The sequence below is a fragment of the Sorex araneus genome, chromosome 3, assembly GCF_027595985.1.
Source record: "Sorex araneus isolate mSorAra2 chromosome 3, mSorAra2.pri, whole genome shotgun sequence".
Taxonomy (NCBI): Eukaryota; Metazoa; Chordata; class Mammalia; order Eulipotyphla; family Soricidae; genus Sorex; species Sorex araneus.
Genome location: NC_073304.1, coordinates 65,750,208 through 65,762,643, shown reverse-complemented (window position 1 = coordinate 65,762,643; position 12,436 = coordinate 65,750,208).

Genomic DNA, 12,436 nt, shown 5'->3' with positions numbered 1-12,436 from the left:
AACTCTCATTTTATTTAGGTTTATGAGTTTTAATACACTATATTTACCATCAGTACAAATGATTCCATCTTTGGCCAGTAGAAGCCCTTAAACCCTTTGGCTTCACCCCCTAAGTCCTTTAACTCAACCCAAAGTTGTCTTTGTCTTACCTACACCTGTCATGCTCCTGTCATGCTGCCAGGGGTCAGTCTGGATAATAGGAGGACACCTGGTTCTAGAGATCAAACCCAGGCTTCCTGCAGTAAAAAAGGTGAGGCCCTTTCCATGGTCTCCCTCATGCCTGAGCAGTCTTTGATTGCTTCCTTGTTTGCTAGTATAACAAGGTGATCTTGTCTTCCATTCCATGCCAAATCTGCAACCTGCTCTCTACTGAGCCTCAGGTTCTTTTTGTTTGCTTGTTTTTGTTTTGAGGCCTTACTCCATAATATCAGGAACTCAGTGCAATGTTGGGGAGGGGGAAAGGGTGAAACCTGGGCCTTCTGCATGCAAAGTATATGTGTTTTGGCCCATTGAATTCTCTCACTGACCCAGAGCCTCAAGCTCTGTTAGTGACAAATTTATTAATTTTTTTAGTTGTGCCCAGGACTCACTCCTGGCTCTCTACTTAGGGATCACTCTCAGCAGTGCTCAGGGGCCCATATGATAACTGGGAATCAAACCGGGGTGACTGCATGCAAGACAAGTACCTTAACTGCTGTATTTTTCTCTTCATCCCAAGAAATATATTTTAAAATTTATCTGATGCTCACTACTCTAGATCTTTTTTAAAAAATTATGTACCATGATTTACAAAGCTATTACCAATAAAGTTTCAGGCGTTCCAAATTCAAACCCACCACCAGTGTCAGCATCCCTCCACCATTCAAAGTTTCTTCCCTCCTTCCACCCAATCTCTTTAGCAAACTTGGATCCATTTTGTTCAGTTTTTCCCTATAAACGGAATGAGGAAAGGGATGTATATAGACATTTATGTATTTGGAAGGGGTGGGTCGCACATCCAGTGATTTTCAGGGCTTACCTCTGGTTCTGTGCTGAGAGATCACTCGTGGCAGGGCGTGGAGTGTGAGGGATTGAACGTAACTCTGTCATGTGCAAGCTGAGTGCCCTTATCTGTGTACAATCGCTCTGGCCACCTGTATATACATATCTTTTGCATCTTCTTTGCACTCCATTCTTTTTTATTCATTTTGAGAGTTCTCAGAGAACAATAATTGAAATTATAGTTCTTGGACTTTATTGCTGAGGTCCTAATAAAAGACTCCAGTATGCCTCCTATTGTAATTGATGAGTGATGATTTTAATTCAGTCTCACTTATCCAGTTAATATAAGGGGATAACACAGATGAGTAAAATTCTCCAGTATGAGTGTTCCCTCTGACTTACTTAACATGGTATTATGTTCTAACAGAATTGCAGTGCACCACACAATTTTGTCTTTCCTTCTTGCTGCATAGTATTTCATTGCATATATGTATACTACACCTTTTTATCTATTCATCTGTGGTTAGGCATAATCACTGTTTCCATATCATGACTCTATTGTACTAAATAAACAATGCCATAAACATTATTTATGTGTATATATACATATATAATGTTATATGTATATACATATATATGTATATGTATATACATATGTATATATATGGGCTGGAGCGATAGCATAGTGGAGCGGGTAGGGCATTCGCCTTGCACATTGCTGACCCGAGTTTGATTCCTCTGCCCCTCTCGGAGAGCCTGGCAAGCTATCGAGAGTATCCTGCCCGCACAGCAGAGCCTGGCAAGCTACCCATGGCATATTCAATATGGCAAAAACAGTAACAACAAGTCTCACAATGGAGACATTACTGGTGCCCACTCAAGCAAATCGATGAACAACGGGATGACAGTGATGACATTGACAGTGGTATATATATACATATACATATATACATGTATGTATATATATGGGGATAACTATAGTTAAAAGAAAGCAAATTACTTAATGGACATACTTCTATTGAGGGAAAAACCAGTTCTGTAATCTGTGTGCTCAGATCCTGAAATTTGATGTTGTTGTCTGATTGACTAGGGATGGTTGCCACTTATTTATTTATTTATTTATTTATTTACTTAATTTAGTTTTTAATTTTATTTACTTTTTAATTAGTGAGTCACCGTGAGGGTACAGTTACAGATTTACACATTTTCGTGCTTGTGTTTCCGTCATACAATGTTAGAGAGCCCATCCCTCCACCAGTGTCCATTCCCCACCACCAATGAACCCAGTATTCCTCCCACCTCCCAATCCCATCCCCCCACCATACCTCGCCTCTATGGCAGGGCATTCTAATTTGTTCTCTCTCTCTCTCTCCTTTTGGGTGTTGTGGTTTGCGATAGGGGTATTGAGTGGCCTTCATGTTCAGTCTCTAGTCTACTTTCAGCATGCAGCTCCCTTCCCGCACGGGATCTCCAATCACATTTTACTTGGTGTTCCCTTCTCTATCTGGGATGCCTTTCCCCCAGCATGTGAGGCCGGCTTCCAAGTTATGGAGCCAACCTCCTGGTATTCTATACTACTATTCTTGGGTGTTAGTCTCCTATTCTGTTATTTTATATTCCACAGATGAGTGCAATCTTTCTATGTCTGTCCCTCTCTTTCTGGCTCATTTCACTTAGCATGATACTTTCCATGTTGATCCACTTATATGCAAAGTTCATGACTTCATCTTTTCTAACAGCTGCATAGTATTCCATTGTATAGATGTACCAAAGTTTCTTTAACCAGTCATCTGTTCTCAGGCACTTGGCTTTTTTCCAGATTCTGGCTATTGTAAACAGTGCCGCAATGAACATATAAGTGCTGATGTCATTTTGACTATACTTTTTTGTTTATCCAGGATATATTCCCAGAAGTGGTATTGCTAGGTCAAATGGGAGCTCAATTTCTAATTTTTTGAGAAGCATCCATATTGTTTTCCAAAGGGGCTGGACCAGTCGGCATTCCCACCAGCAGTGTAGAAAGGTCCCTTTCTCTCCCCACATCCTCTCCAACAGCGGTTGCTTTTGTTTTTTGGGTGTGTGCCATTCTCTGTGGTGTGAGGTGGTATCTCATGGTTGTTTTGATCTGCATCTCCCTGATGATTAATGATGCAGAGCACTTTTTCATGTACCTTTTAGCCATTCATATCTCTTCGTTGGAAAAATTTCTGTTCATTTCTTCGGCCCATTTTCTGATGGGGTTGGATGTTTTCTTCTTGTAGAGTTCAACCAGTGCTTTATATACCCTTGATATCAACCCTTTATCAGACGGGTATTGGGTGAATATCCTTTCCCATTCTGTAGATTGCCTTTGTATTCTGGTCACTGTGTCTTTTGTGGTGCAGAAGCTTCTTAGTTTAATATAATCCATTTGTTTATCTCTGTTCCTATTTGATTGCTTAGTTCCGTGTCATCTTTGAAGATACCTTTAGCTTCAATATCGTGGAGGGTTTTGCCAACCTTGTCTTCGATGTACCTTATGGATTGAGTTGCCACTTTTTTAATAGTTACACTTTGAGTACATTGTTTTTTAGCCCTCATATAACTTTGTTTAACAGGTGGAGTGTATAATGAATACCCACCACTAATCTCTTTGTGTTCTCCTAGTGGTTTTGGTTGTCTGGTGCTCATTGCTCAGCCAGGGTTATCAGGAGAGACATTCCCTGAGTTCTTGCACATTAGCAAATTTGACTCTCTCCTTTATGCTTGAAAATGAGCCTTACTGGATGTTAAATCCCTGTCTCATGCCTTCTTTTTATTGAAGAAGTGTTACTGCTTACTTTTGGAAAAAAAAAATTGCTGTAGGGAGAAAAAAACACCAAAAAAACTAATGTCAGTCCATCCTTTCTCTTATAACATTTCTAAGTGTTTCCTTTTTTCCTCTTTTGGTTTTTTTGTCATACCTGGTTGAGTTCAGGGCTCCTAGCTTACTTGTGGTGGTGCTCAGGTAGTGCACAATACAATAGATCAAAATCCTCCAGGGCTAAAGCCAACAGTACTCAAGATATCACGGGTGCCAAGGCAAAATCTCTACCCACTGTTTTATCTCTAGGTGTCCAAACAATCTTCCCTTCCCCTTTGGAGCTTGCTTTCTTATTGGTCATTCTGGATTGATATTCCCAGATACGTCCACAAGTAGTTTCTTGGCTTTAAAAAATCATTTTAGGACTGGGGAGATAGTGCAGAGATTAGGGGGCATGCCTAGCATGCTGTCAACCCAGGTTCCACCCCAGGTACCACATGGTCTTTCCAGTATCACTGGATATAGCCCGGGAGGCCCCTAAATGCCATGCAGTTGGGGATAGCCCTAGTTGCCTCTGACACCATGCAAGTGGGCATGGCCCTGCTTGTCCACCATACAACAGGACCTGAGCACCTGGGATTGGGGCCATACCTGGTGGTACTCTGGGCTTACTCTTGTCTTGTGCTAAGGAGTTAGGTAACTCCTGGCGGGGCTTGGGGAACTATGTGGTGTTGGGGGCTGAACCCAAGTTGGCCATGTTCAAGTTAAAGATCCTACCTGTTGTACTATTGCTCCAGGACTTAGAAAGAATTTTAATTGGGTTACAGGTGTTAGTATATGGGGTTTCCCGCCCCCCCCCCTTGCCTGGTTTCCTTTCTAGGGACTCTGAGCAATTTATTAAATCTCCTTAACATAGCAATAACATTCATCATTTTCTCTTCAATTCATTTTTTAAAAATTTCTTTCCCCATTCCTTTGTTCAGTTTTAGGATGTCTCTCATCTGTTCCTCTTAGGCAGTTTCTCTTGTGTATGTTTGCTCATATGTCCCTTCTGTTTATTCTTCACTTCTCAAGTGACTCTTATTTTCCATTTTATCAGTTCTGGCACCTCATTTCTGAGTTTCTGCCTCTAGGGTTTTTTCCCAAAGTGTTCTACCATTTTACTAATGTCTTTCAACCCCTTTTGAAGAGTTAGATGGCAATTTTGTTTTCTATGGCCGACATGTCCTTTCTACTTTCTCAGCCTGTGTGATGCTATTCCTTTCTTTTTGTTCTTTTACCTTGTCACAACCTGATAAGGAATCTTTCTTGATATTTTTCTCTTCTTAGTGAAACTACTTTTCCTAAGGCTTGGAATGAGGTATGGGAGCACAGGACATGTCTTACCCCACTTCTTTTCTTGTTTCTGTGAAGCCTTCTGGTCTCAGCTTCCCTGGCAAGTCTCCTCCCCGACTTTGGCCTGAACTGTTTTCTTTCCTCTGCTTTCTTTTTCCTGCTTGGCTCAAGTTTGTTGTGCTAGCTCACTGGCTTGGGAGGCAAGAAGGGAGCATGGATTCACCAGGCCCCTTGGTCTTCCTACTGCATCCTTCATCTCTCGTTTTGCTCCTGCTAAGGTCTTGCTTCTCTATTTCAGCCATTGTGCTCACATCGCTCCTCAGTTTTCCAGCAATCCCAGTATTTGTGTGTGTGTGTGTGTGTGTGTGTTTTCTGTCATCAGGTCTGGAAACAGAAAGCTCCCCTCTTCTAACTCCGGAACAGATGTGCTATCAAGTGGGTTTTCTAAATGTTGATTGCACAGGGGTCTCGTTGAGATTCCTTGTCATCCAGTTTTGTTTCAGATGTTGTCCCTGGGCTTGGAGCTTGCTGCCATGTCCCATTTTAGGTGTGGAATTTGGAGTGATTGAGAACTCTCCATGTAGGCTGGGGGCTGTGGCTCAGTGGTGGAGCACCTGCCTTGTGGTTGTGAGTCTATGAGTTGGATCTCACCCATGGCACTACCAGAGATGATCCCTGTCAAGCGCATGACTGCACCAACTAAAAGGAAAAGAAACTTTTCCTCATGGAAACTTACTGCGCAACTATCTTCCCAGAATTTTTTTCCTGCCAAGCAGCTCTTGAGAAGCATCGCCCATTTCATTTCTCTGACAGCAGAGACATGTGACTCTTCCTTCCTGGTTAAAACATTTCTTCGTGGTGTTGTTAGTGAACGAGGCTCTTCTTTGACTGCTCGATGGGGCTAGGGAATAGCTCACAGGAGTGGGGGTACCGTTCAAGACTGAGTCTGAACTCTGCATTGCATGCCGCAATCCACACCCTCCATCCCAGCACTGCTGGGTGGGATCTGGAAGCCCGTGAGAACTGCCACGGGGGCCCTGGTTATGTCCAGCTCCATATGTCCAGCTCCATATTCTCAGGTACCAGCATTGAATGTCAAGCCAGGTTGTCTGAGAATCAGAGTCATTCACCCTCAGACCCCTTAAGCACTAATCACTAGGTATTGACCCCCTAAGCTCTCCCCTCCCCCCCACACACATACTCTTGACCTTCCCCTTTCCTCCTTTGGGGAATTTTTGCAGGATATGGGGCAATAGTATGTGTAGAGCTTCAGAGTGGGGCGAGATACTTGCAACCTTCCTCCCATCTTGTTCTCAATTGCACTGAACTAAAAGGTGCGTGAGAACAGCATATTTCAGAGGGAACAGTTGTTTCCACCCCACCTCAAATGGTCATGATTCATTCTTAAATAGAAGGAAGTCATTTTTAAAATGCCATTTTTCTGGGGTTGATGTTATATTCCACCAGGCACCACCAGGGGGGAACCAGTACTGTGAATGGGAAAGTGTTTTTCTTCTTCTTCTTCTTTTTTTAATCAAGCTTCTTTTCTGTATTTTATTTACTTAGGGTGAGGTAGTCTTTGGGGCCACAACAAGTGGTACTCAGAAGCTACTCTGGGCTCTGTGCTCAGGGATCACTGGTGGTGGTTCTGTGGGACCATATGAGATACTGGGGATGAGCCAGGATCTAAGAGAGTGACGTATCACCTGGACTATTTTTCCAGCTCCTGAGGAAGCTTAAGATTGGTTGGATAGGAGGAGGGCAGAGGCAGGGAATGCTACTCTGGCTATGCTCAGGGCTTCCTCCTGGCAGTGCTCAGGGGACCATGTGTGCCATCTGGGGGACTATATGCAGTGCCTGGGATGAACCGGGTTGGCTGCATGCCTCTGGAGCATTGTTAATGCCCATCTCCACACAGTGGCATAGAAGAGGCCTTGCTTAAGATGCAGACCAGCTTTGTGGCCTGTAAATGCTGCACTCCTCCCACTGAGCCTGCCTCCTCCCTTGGCCTGTGGAGGCGGGGGAGACAGTGGGGTGACTGAGTCAGGCCCCTCTTTCCCCTGCTTGGCACCCCTGACCCACCCTAACCAGGCACTGCAGTTTGGGGAGCTGGTGCTGACATCCTGCTTGAGGCCATCCTTGATAGTGGAAGCGTTTTGGGAGCTTCAGACCCCAAAGGAAGGGCCCCCTCCCCCCCCCCCCCGTGATAGGCATTTCCTTTATTAGCCAGAAGTCTGGACAATCAGCCCTTCTCCTGCATGCCAGAATTCGGTGTTTGGCTGCAAAGTGTCTCTTGGTGACCTTTATTTGCATTGGCCCGTGGACAATAGTAAGTTTCTATAGTGAGGAGGCGGTGGGAGGAGGTAAAGGGCATGTGTGAAGCCTAAGTATTAACTCTGAGGACTTAAGTATAGGATGTGCTGGCATCCCCACTTCCGCTGCCCTTTGTGAAGGAGACACGCACCGTGTCATTAGTCCAGTAGCCAAGCCCCATTGCACGGGCACTGACACGTGCAAAGATTTTAGAGATTTAGCTGCTAGTGCCCTGCAGAGGTCTCTAAGAGAGTCCCACACCTGGCCATCCTGCTGCAGATCAATCTGCCGCAGAGGAGAGATTCTGCACAGTGGAAATCTGCAGATGTCTGAGCTTAAAGATGTCTTAAAAACATTTGTTAACTGGCCACCAGCATGTACATATCAGAACTTTGTGCTTAAAAAGAAAAGAAAATCGCCAGTTTCTGGCTTCTCTCGAGAAAACGGAGACTTGGCAACAGTTGTCTGGAGCCGACTGTCTCTCAGGCTGGGGCCCCTTCACACAGGCTGGTGACTGTCCTGTGGCTCCTCTCCCGACAAGTTTGATCTTTCTCCTGAATTATTCCTGTCAGTACAAATCCGATCTTATTTGGGAGGAAAAATTTTTCTTCCCTTGACTTCAATCCCCTGTTCTCGGTCATCTTTTCCCCTTTAACCCCCACCCCTGCCTTTTTGTGGCAAAAGCCCTTATACAGTTCTGTTTTTAAAGCTACATCATTGCTCACACTCATACCCCCTCCTTCCTCTGCTCCAGTTTGCTCTAGTGAGCTCTGAAGCAAAGCTCTGCAGACCGGCCCTGGCTCAGTCACAGCATAGGCAAGTGGCCAGCGCTGCCATCTCTCCGGATCCTCCCAGTAACCCTGTGTTGGCTGGGGCACAGTCTTTTGGTCCCTACCCATTCCTGTGCAGTCTTTGCTCCCCAGCATCCTCGAACTTCCCCTCCTCCCCAGCTCCTTAGCCAGGAGAGCCTTCAGTCTTTATCTTCATCTCTCTCCACAACCCCCTCTGTGCTCATCAATGGTCCAGGTCCTAAAAAGCATCTACGCAATGAGACACGGGTGTGGTTCTCCATCCCAAGCTGTGGCCTGAACTACAGCCATACACACAGTGGCCTCTTCTTGATGTCCAGAGACCACTGATGCGAGGCTTGGTGGGCTGAATTTGGCACCTCCCCATCCCCATCTTCCCATAGATAGAGCACCCATCTATGGAGCTCTCTGCATGCATTCACAACCTACCCTGCCTTCCTGCTCTCTGTTCTGGTCTGGTGATTTGTATGGGCTCTTCTGCTCTCTGACTTCTTAGTTGTGTTCTATCCACCAAGCCCAAAAGAAGATCAGCTGTTAGAGGAGAATGAGGTTAGGGCGTTCATTCCTTGCAGGCTCCCTGAGCACTCACTACAGCACTTTATCAAAAGTAAGTCATCTTAGACATGTGTTTTTCCTCTCTGGATCTGGAAACAAGGCTCTTCCAAGGTGATGGCTGGTCACTGTCACACTGTTCACTGGAAACAAGATTTGGAGTATCACACTATTTCTTGTGGTTTTCTGTACCCTGCCCACACCTTTGTGAAAAGTCTCTTCATGGACCCTACTTGATTGTACCCTCTATTTCCTGCTGGGACCCAAATCGAACCTCCTATTGTTGCCATTTTTATTTAAAAAATATGTTTTGTGACTTTGTTTTGTACAAACAGATAAGTACATGCATGCCCATCATTTTTGATGTCACACACTTTGATGGATGCCTAGGGAAAAATCAGAGTCTTAGTCATCCCAATAAATATTTGTGATCAGACCATCACCCAAGACAATAGAAAACAATTTCGATGAGAATGCAAATGAGATGAAGGAGCATTGACCTCAAGGATTCTGCTGCCCACACTGAGCCAGTTGCAGATTTATGTGGTCCTCTCCATTTGTGGAAATATGAAATTGTGGTTCATAGAAACCTTCCAAAAGACTGAAAACTGCATTCCTTTGCATTTTAACCCATTTTCCCAAGATACACATAGAAGATAAATAGTGATCTCCTTGTCTTCAAGAGTAGGCATTGATTTAGCTACCAGAGACAGAAGCAGCTAGGATCATTACTCATTTATCGGCAGATACTGATCCAGGCCATTCAATAAAAAGGAGGTCCTATGCAAGGATTGAGTTCCACTGATACCATTGTTTACTTTTGTGGTTAATGCTATCTATTTGCTCAGTGAAATCTTAATTTAGTAAGATTCGAAGTTCATGTCCTCATACAGCTGAAAGTGGGTAGAGGAAGAAATATTGTAGATCAACTACTAGTGATGGTAGAGATAGAGAAAAGACTTCCCTGATTGTGGCACTGTGAGGCAGGCAGAGCTTTTTTTCTCTAATTCGCTGATTCTCTGTCCCTTTATCCTTCTCAAAACGCTTTTAACCTCTAATTCCTAGGATTTAGATTCAGCCCCATGTTTCCTTTCCATAATAAATCCAATTGATAGACATATTAGCATAAAGTGTTCAGAGGTAAATTTATGGATTTTTTCCAAGAGCATTTTTGTTTTTAAAACATAAAAAAAGATAAGACATGATGAAATAAGTAAATTATTACATGATTTGGAGGTCAAAATTATTTTTGGTAAAGGAAACTAGAAGCAGGTAGGACAAATAATTGAAAAGTCAAGATTTATGTATAAGAATTTTACTCTACAATCATTTATCTGCAGACATGACAGAAATATATGAGAATACAGAAATGGTAAGGTAAATGGTGGGTGATATATTTGCACTGTAGTTAAATAGCTTGTTTTTCACCCATAAACACCATTCAAGCATCAGCTTTTTGAAATATATTTGAACACATAGGAAAATATTCAAGACAAATATTAGGTGCATGTTCAGTATTATTATTATCACTGTTAGTATTATTCAGCATTATTCCTGTTTTATCTGCTATGTTTGTATGTATTACTTATGTGAACCTATATCAATAAATAACTGTCAGGGATTATGTAAAATGCTCACAGAGATTATCTCTGGATAACAGGATTATAGATGTTCAATATCTGCTTCTTTAAGTTCTATATTTGCAGATTTTTTCATAAGACATGTGGACATATAAATATGTCTTTTTTAAAGTTAAAAGTAGAAAAACTATTCTTTAAAGACAGAACATTTATTTATAAAGAGAAATTATTGAGATTTAGGCAGCAAGAAGGGGTGTTTTTTTTTAATTTAACTTAATTTGGAGGGAGCCCAGCAGTACCCAAGATTGCCTCCTGTGACAGGTGGCCAGCCTGTTCAGTGCTTGGGCTCAGCTAAGTCAGAGCTCCCTGGGGCTGTGCCCAGCAATGATTGAAGGACTCCTGACCCATACCCACAGTGCTTGGGGAGATCAAGCCGTTCAGGGCTTCAAACTGAGGGGCTGGAGCGATAGTACAGAGGGTAGGGCATTTGCCTTGCATGCGGCCAACCTGGGTTTGATTCCCAGCATCCCATATGGTCCTCTGAGCACCACCAAGAGTAATTCCTGAGTGCAAAGCCAGGTGCAATCCAAAAAGAAAAAATAAAAAGGCTTCAAACTGAGTCCCAGCGTGCATCCCTGACCACTGAGCAACCTTCCTGTCAAGAATGGGCATTTTAGGTGGTCAGTGACATAGTACCATTTAAATACCTTGCACATGGCCAACCCAAGTTTGATCTCCAGCACAGGATATGGTCCCCTAAGCACCACCACAAATGATTTCCTGAGAACAGAGCTAGGAGAAAGTCCAATGTACCCCCCTCCCCAAAATAACAGAAGTGGGCATATTTCATGTGTGAGAGCCTTCTGTTATATCATACATAGAAGAGAACAGTAATCAACACTTTTCTAGAATAATTAATGAATCTTGATTGTGTTCTTGTCATCTTGACAGACACTGTGTATTAGCAAGCTTTATGCTCAATGTTTTTCTTTTAATCCTCTTAAAAACACTATGAAGGTAGATACTGGAATTACCCTGAAGAGGCAAATGAGGTTTAGAGATAATAAGCATATTGATTATTGTAAAATAAACTATCATAAGATAAAACTCAAATCTCATTAGATTAATATAAAAATGCCTTCTTAATCATGTGAAATTCCAGCATCAGCTCAGGAAGTGAGGAGGGTGGATTTTCCACTCCTGTACTGCTAGAGATCCTTGCTGTCTTCAAGGTTTGCTCTGGATATTCATATGGGACCAGCACCCAGGGTGATGGGGATAATGGAGTAGTGGGAAAATTTTGTGGACCAAATTCAACTTATGTGGTTGCTACTAATTGCAAGGGAGACTAAATATAGAGAATGGCCTCTGGAGAACTTAGAGAATTTCTTGCTATGTATGTTTTGTGAGCTCTTACTAGAGATCACTAAGTAAGTAGTTGAGCAGGATTTGAGCACAACCAGTCTTATTCCAAAACTGGGGAGTGGAGAGATAGGACACATAAAAAACACCTCTATTTAATCTCGAGCACCACAGCGATCCCACTGCAGTACCAGAAGTGATAACCTTGAGCACAGAACCAGGAGTAAGTCATGAGCATAAATGGGATGTGGCCCCCAAAGCCAAAGAGGGAAAAATAAAAATCCAAACCTCAAAACAAAACCATAAAACCACTCCAAAGCTGACATTCTGAAACACAGAGCCACAGACTCCAGAGGCCTAAAAATTTAAAATGTGATTCCCATAAGCATTAGTTTCTAGAATAGAAGAGTCACTGTCTTTGGAAATGAGATCTTCAATGTTTTGTTTTTACTTGCTTTTGAAAAAGTTTTATTTTTTTGAAGATTGAATTCAAGGGAAAGGTAAATAGCTCAAAAGGCTAGCGTGCCTGCCTGGAATTCACTTCCTGATACCACAGGCCTCTTGTGTACCGCCAAGTATAGGTGCCAACAGACATGACCCTGGTGACCCTCATTACCACTAGGAATGTCCCTCCAAAAATAAAAGCTCAATTCAAAAGACCTAGGGATGGCTCAGTGGTAAAGTGCTCCTGCTTTGTAACTGTGAGAACCTGAGTTTGATTC